The sequence below is a fragment of the Centruroides sculpturatus genome, unplaced genomic scaffold, assembly GCF_000671375.1.
Source record: "Centruroides sculpturatus isolate CEXI.00-Female unplaced genomic scaffold, Cexi_2.0 scaffold688, whole genome shotgun sequence".
NCBI lineage: Eukaryota > Metazoa > Arthropoda > Arachnida > Scorpiones > Buthidae > Centruroides > Centruroides sculpturatus.
Window position 1 is genome coordinate 418,853 of NW_019385125.1, and position 7,727 is coordinate 426,579.

Below are 7,727 nucleotides of genomic sequence, written 5' to 3' on the forward strand. Positions count from 1 at the left end.
AGTCTCTTTCGGAAAAAACCCACCAGTGGCTAAGCGGTCTTCGTACCTTGAACACGGGGAGTTCGTTCGTGGGTTCGCACCTCGCTCAGACGGGCTGGCCACGTGGAGTTTTCTGGGTTTTCTCCACGTCTGTAATGCCTAAATAGCAGTTTCCCTTAAAAACACCTCCCAGAAGTCATTCCCCCTAGGCAGATCGTCCAAGTGCTGCGTTGCCATAACTTAACAAACAAACAAACTCTTTCCGTAAGGAACAAGAAATTGATCTAAAGTTGATTGTCTTACTCTTTTAATCAAAATTTTCCTCAAATGCGATAGCACGTTGTCGTTTTCTATTGCCACTATGATTTTTTTTTTCTTGGATGCCATATTGATTAAATATATAAATCACAAAACTGAAAAAACAAGTATAGCACAAACACTGGGAAAAGCAATGCTTAACTCGCGCATGCCTAACACCAACTAAAATTTGACACAAAATACCGTTACGTTCGTTATCGGAGACAAAATTTTTTGCAAAATAAAAGTTCGTTAACCGATTTGGTCGTTAACCAGGACGCTCATTAACTGGGTTCCACTGTACTTGCCTTATTCTTAAAAAGGATTTTCAGGCTATTTATGCATGTTTACTTTGTGTTATGTATTGTATACTTGCGTTTAGGTCTAATGCTATTGCACATCTAATTACAGTCGACCCCCTATAACACGGTAGATAATTCCATGTTATATGAATTCCATGTTGTACAAGTCATTTAGATTTTACAAATACGTGAGCTGTTCACAGCCCGGAACACATATTTGTAAAATCTAAGTGACTCGTACAACATGGAATTCATATAACATGGAATTATCTACCATGTTATGGGGGGTCTACTGTATAGCATAAATGTTTCTGTGTATGTGCAATAATAAATATGTAAATACATAGGCTTTCTATGCATTGGCAAGTGAAAAAAGATTGTGATTTGCTTTAAGACAATATTCATTTTACAGCAGTGGCGGTCTGAAGCCTAATCATTCTAGCTATGTATGTGAGATCCGCAAATTTACACATTTGTCGGAAATTTAAATTTGTCGAGGAATTTGTAAACAAATTCGAAAGCAAAACAATCCTGGTAAGAATTAGAGCAGAGGTTACTTTAAGTCATAACAATCCAATGGGAAAATTGACTCATAAGTGTCAACTTGGCACTGTAACTGTCAACACTGGACAAACACGTGACCCTTTTTCTCACGACAAAAGGGATAAAAGAGAAAGTCACTAGAAGTTCGGGGGAGCGATTAATCAGGATGTCAACTCAGTAGTTGTGTGCATTTCATCTCCCAGACCTCCATAACCTGGACTGGATCCAAGAAGAGGAGAAGACACTGGTTGGAAACCCACCCGTGACAACAACCCGTCCATATGAATGAAGTTCTCCATATCGACTCTCCAATACGCCTGAGAGGTATTTAAGGGGGCTGAAACTTGTAAACTCTCTCTCTGCATAAAGTGCATTAGAACAGGGAAATTAGGTCAAGCACATGTTTTGTTAAGGATTTATTGTTTGCACTCATAACTGCATTTATCCACTTCAATTTGTAACCACATTTATCCACTTATAGATCTATATATTCTAGATCTAGTTTTATAATAAATTTTATATTTGTTATGTTAAAACCTATCTTTTGTTCGTCCACAGACCCCTGCCGACGCACTCCACACTCGATTTGCCCTCCTATCCATCCAACAACCTTGAGATAAGGCTTTACCAGTCTGTGCAGATTAAGTGGTCAGAAGGGAATAACCCCTGACCCCATGCTTATCTCACATGTATATATGCATGTAAAAATTTGCAGAAGTTCCTGAAACTAATTATTTCAAAGTAGAGAAAGCATTGGTCATTTGTCAATTACAAGTAATCTCTTAATTCAGCATTAGATTTTTTCATAGTCATTTTCAAAAATGTTGATAATGAGGTCAATAAGATAACGTAAAATTTATTGATGTCACTTATCGAACACCTTGTTGTTGTTTAAATTTTAAACTATCACTCCAATTTCTCCATATCCATTAACCTTCTGCAGTCATTTTTTTCCTCTCTCATTCTGGTCCAATTTAAATAGTCAAAATATCAAACATAAATAAATTGTAGTTAGTGAACACTGCTTGGCTTGGACTGCAAAAGGTTAAGCCAACTGATTCACAAGGGCATTTAATATCCAAATACTAACTATGTAGTATCCAAAACTAAATTAAACACAGTCAAGATATAGTCTAAAAGTTTAAAACTTATGTACATTAATGACCCTAAGGATAAATGACACTGTTACTTCTGAATTTCTATAAGAAAAAAAATTACAGTATTTTTGCAGATTGTCCCGCATGTTGATCTATTCAGACCATGAAATCAGGTATTTCCATATGGTAAAAACTGGCATGCTGATTCATCCAAGGAAATGCCAGCATGCCAGTTTAAGTGAGGTTATAAATCCCTCTCCAGAGGGTGCATGAAATTCACAGACAGCAGTTTTTATTCAAAAACTGTGAAACTGTCAGCATTACATCAAAAACTATGATTAAAGGTTTAATTTCCACATTTTGTCTCCTTTATAATGATTTAAAATACTTGTGGAATGCCAAAAGTGCTTTTTTTATGTTTATTTTATTGTAATTTGATCAAAAAATGCAAAAATTAACATATCAAATTTCAGAAATTTGCTGTAAATTATCTCAACTAAGGCCAATTTACATCCCCTTTGTGTGAAATTTGAGAGGAAGGTGTTATCAGAGTAAATTGTAACTACAACAACAACTAATTTCAATAAGCCACTAACTGTTTTATTGCACTGCAAAGGAAAACTTTCTTCCTGATTTTAAGTCAGTCAAATTACAATGTTATTATTTTATTGTACTCTGAAGAATGTTTTCTTTGACATTTATTTAGCAATTAGTTTTGTTAGATCTGATTAATTTCATTTTTTATTTGCAGTTTAACCAGCATGCTGATTAGTGTTGCCACCTTTTCAAAATCGCTGACCCAGATAGCAAGTGAGGTTTGTTCAAACAGAAGTTCCTGGCGCATGCACAATGTCATTTTGCAATGCAAAGAATAACATGCAATGCATGGCGGTTCTAAATCAGTTACAGTTAGGGACTAGGGAGACTTGAGTAGGAGTAACGTAAGTAACTAAATTAAGGAAAACAATTACAGATGACCTAGCTCTATTGGATATTGGAGATGTTTACGAATACGAATCGTACAAGCAAAAAGAAAAAAAATAAAAAAAAAGGGTCGGCAGGTTGCGCATGAAATTCCTGGACAAAATTAATAGTTCACCCAAACAGCGAGTCAAAAACTGGACGGGTGATAACACTGATGCTGATAATCCTGAAGTTTCTAACATACTGCTCTCCCCCAGTTACATGTGGCATGCTGGTCAATCTGCAAAAATATGGTAACTATTATGACAATGCAAAACTGAACTTGTAATGATGTCAATTTTTAATCATATTTTAAAATTAAAAAGTCACAAACTTCCAGTCCAGACTGGAAGTTTGTGTTTATAGGGGTTCTGTCTAGGGATTGAGGGATTGCAATTGCTGGATCCCTCATCCATCAATTCAGCTGGATCCAGCGCATTCTTCGGCTTGCTGGATCCAGCACTGCGGATCCGCAAATACTCAATTAACTTTCTAAATAATGGTGCAAAAGTCTACAATGTCAGTGTTGCCGCTTTGCTAAGTGTGCTATTGCTCGGTGGCGAGAGCGATGTTGCCATTCAGTGCAGCATGTGCTACACCCCCTCTCTACACCACACTGCCCGCCCTTTTACCTCTGCTGATCTAATTGCCAGTTGACTTTCCACTCTCGCTAAATAAAATAAGTAACTCCTCTCCTAGTCCTGGTGCATAATTCTAATTTACGGTCGGTTGTGACATCAATGAATCACATGACGGAACACCGCTTCGGCTGCGAGATGCCGGCACTTTTTCAATTTTTTTCCTAAGTAAACTCAGTGCACAATAAAAACGTTATTTATTGCATTTTTCGCAGCTTGAAGGAATTAGAAAAACTGAATTTTTAAAAATGTTTTGAAAAATTTCGGAAAAATTGTGACTAAAAAAATGCCAGGGGGTGTCTGTGACACGCCACATGATCTTAAATGAAAATTGAATTATTTACCACAAAAACGGCTCTAATGATTTGGATCAAACTTGCTTAGTTTAGTGCTGCTTCAGCTGCTTGGCGATAAAATTTATTAGGTATGTAGTATGTATGTTTATAAATCAAAAGTTTGTAATTTATTTTTTCAGATATCAAGCCAGTTCAATCAGTTCACAGTTACATAACAATAATATAACTACATATAACTACAGTTACATAATAATAATATAACTACAATTCGAATTCGTACTGAATAATGTCTCTTACAAAGCCAAGTCAGCAAGAGAAATGTGGTGAAAATGATGATAAAAAAAACTTGTGGGACTATTTTAAAAAACTGGATGATAGTCGAAGGGCAAAATGCTTATTATGTTAAAAAATTATGATTAGTTACAGTTCAATGTCAGGCTTAAAAGGCCATCTACAAAAGATACACTGCATCAACGTTAATTCTGCAAACAGCAAATTACCACTTCATAATACAGATACAGTAGTTCCCACAGCAATAGCATCTACATCAAAAAATGTCGATTATCAGGAAGTAGGTATTATACCGAACAAAAAAGCTAAGAAGAGTATCAATGCCTATTTTATAAAAGAAAATTTGATGGAAGCCATGGTTACAAGGATGGTGTGCAAAGATGGTTTTACACCGAGTTCATTTTGTACATCTTCCAATTTAAGACATTTGTTTGCAAAAAATGGATTACAATTGCCAACTTCTCCCAACACAATAAGGTCGATAATTACCAATTATGTGAAAACTATCGAAGCGGATTTAATAAAAAAATTTGCAAATTTAAAATAAAAAGGTCAAAGATTTTCGTTAAGCTTTGATGAGTAGACATCACAAAAAAATCATAGATACATAAATCTCAACGTGCACCATAAAGAGACTCATTTTAATCTTGGCTTGATCAGAATTCACAGATCCTGCACTGATAAACATTGCATTGAATTAGTGTCAGAACAGTTGAAAAAATTTGGCTTAAACTTTGAAACCAACACCATTGGTATCACTTCTGATGACATAAGCTTTATTGTGAAAGTTGGTAGACTCTTGCCTTGCTATCAGCAACTGTGCTTTGCACATGGAATCCAGTTAGCTGTGGTAGATGTTTTGTATAAAAAGAAATATCAAAAAGAAGTAGAACACACAGAGATAGATGAAAGTGACGAATATGATGACGAAGACATTGAGACCAATGAAGGCTTACAAGTAGTCATTGAACCAACACCAACACTGAATACAGTGAACTTCTTAAAAAAAGTGCAAAAAGTTGTTAAGACTTTTAAAAAATCACCAACCAAAGATGATATGTTTTTGCAAAAATATGTAAAAGAAGTGTGAGTGACAAACAGACCCTTAATAAAGTGTTATTATAAATTTTAATTATTGAAACATTCCATCATCTAAATTCGAGCATTAGGCTAAAAGCCATAAAAATTTATTTCCCACAGAGTTGGTTCCTTGTTGAGGACGATCCAGCTAGTCAGCGATGTGTCACCCGGAACTTTCGATAGAGGGCCCATATTGGACGCCAGACCCTTAACAACAACCACCTGACCTCATGGAAAAAATCCAAGAGGAATAACAAGAGAAAACGGAAAAAACACCCGAAGTCAGTCGTCTTCCAATCCCCATTTCCGTGCCTTCACATCTCCGTGCTCCTGTTTACAGACAAGACCCAGAACTATTTTGAGCGAACATTCCATCGGCATCAACAGTGTCATCTGACCACTGATCTTTGACCCAAAAGAAAGGTACAGTAGAGCGTCGATTATCCGAAAGTCAATCATCCGAAAGAATTCCAGTCGCCAAATTTAAATTTTTGCCAGTGCTGTGGCGCTGCAATCTTTGGCTATGTCTTGGGCCACTCAAATGTTTTACGTTTTTGATACTAAATTAACTTCTGAAGTATAATTNCACATACGCTAACAAGAAATATGGCGGTTTCCAGCCATATTTCTTGTTAGCGTATGTGTTCACTTTCGAATTGGACAAGCAAGCACGAATACACGTGCTAATGACGTCACATCCGGTTATCAGAATTAGCACTGCTAACTCAGAAGTAAACGCACCCTGTGTCTCTTGCACACTGGACCAGCTCAACACATTCCCATACACATCAATACACTCCTTACCTTTCACTCTAATCTCATGCAAAGAGCATCTAATTTATTTTGTCATTTCCCTTATTAATTCATTCACTTTACCTCTTGTTCTTCTTACATTCCACATAGCCAATCAACATTCACAATTCTGCTTTCTTTTTCTCATTAGCCTATTCTGGTCCTGTTGCTTCCTGGTTGGTGGGGACTCTCAATATCAGAAGCCCACTACTCCCAGACCTTTCCTTTTGCCTTCTTTTAACAGAAGAAAGTTTTTACATGGTCAGAGTGTTAATCCCATGCACAATCTCCAACCTGGAAGACCATTGATGTTGCCTTAGTTTGACTCCTATTCTCTGACCTATTTCATCATGGGTATCCGTGTCAGTAGCAAAGCTGTTGCTGACATAACATACAGGATCTAGAGGGCACACAAGCCTGCTCACTACATCATGGGAACTAAAAGTAGGCCCCATCTTACCAATTAAAAATTATCCCCACAAATTGTACACCTCTTTGTTGGCCTTGTAATGATAAAATTGAAAAATAAAACCAATAGAGAAATAACCAATTGTAAAGATGCTATTAAAATACAATCTCTAATTCTCAATCAGTTAAGCACACCAGTTTTTTAAGACATGTTAAAATATGCATGGTTTGCATCTCAAATAACACATGAAAGAAATATCTTCAAAAACATTAATGAATTAATTAATAATTAATCAACAACAATCATCATTTACTAGCCTATGTTTAATCAACAATTAAAAACTTTGTGATCCAGTATGCATTTGAAAGCAAAAAAAAAATGTTGTCCTCCCCAGCTAGTTTTAATTTACAACCTTTTTAACCAATACATAACACCAACATAAAAATATGACTGTGTTTTTTCAAATAAATAAATAATAAAAAAATTCAGTCAAAAACACTAAAATCAGTTTAACTTTTTGCAGGAAACTGATGTATTTCTTAAATAATTCAGTAAAAATTGCATGACCCTTATCATGTAAAGAACTTTTGCCTTTCTAAATGTAAAAAGTCCAATTATTACCATGTTAAAAATAAGTCATTTGTGGCATCTGTGACAACTTTCCATTTTAAAATGACTAATTTTATTTCTATTAATCAACATATTAATGTAATATGTTGATTAATGGAAATAAAATGAAATAAATATTACATTAATTAAGTTTATAATTGTATATGCCAGCGCTGTCCAACTGGCGGCCTGCCAAATAATTTGTACGGCCCTAGAGTACATTTTACTATGAATAAATTTGTTACTAAATTATTATTATTATTAATATTAAAATTATTTTACTACCGTGTTTCTCCGAAAATAAGAGTGTCTTATATTAATTTTTGCTCTGAAAAATGCACTAGGTCTTATTTTCAGGGAATGTCTTATTTTTTCCAGGAAGAAGAATTCACATTTATTATTGAACAAAAAATTCCCAAGTCGAACTTAGA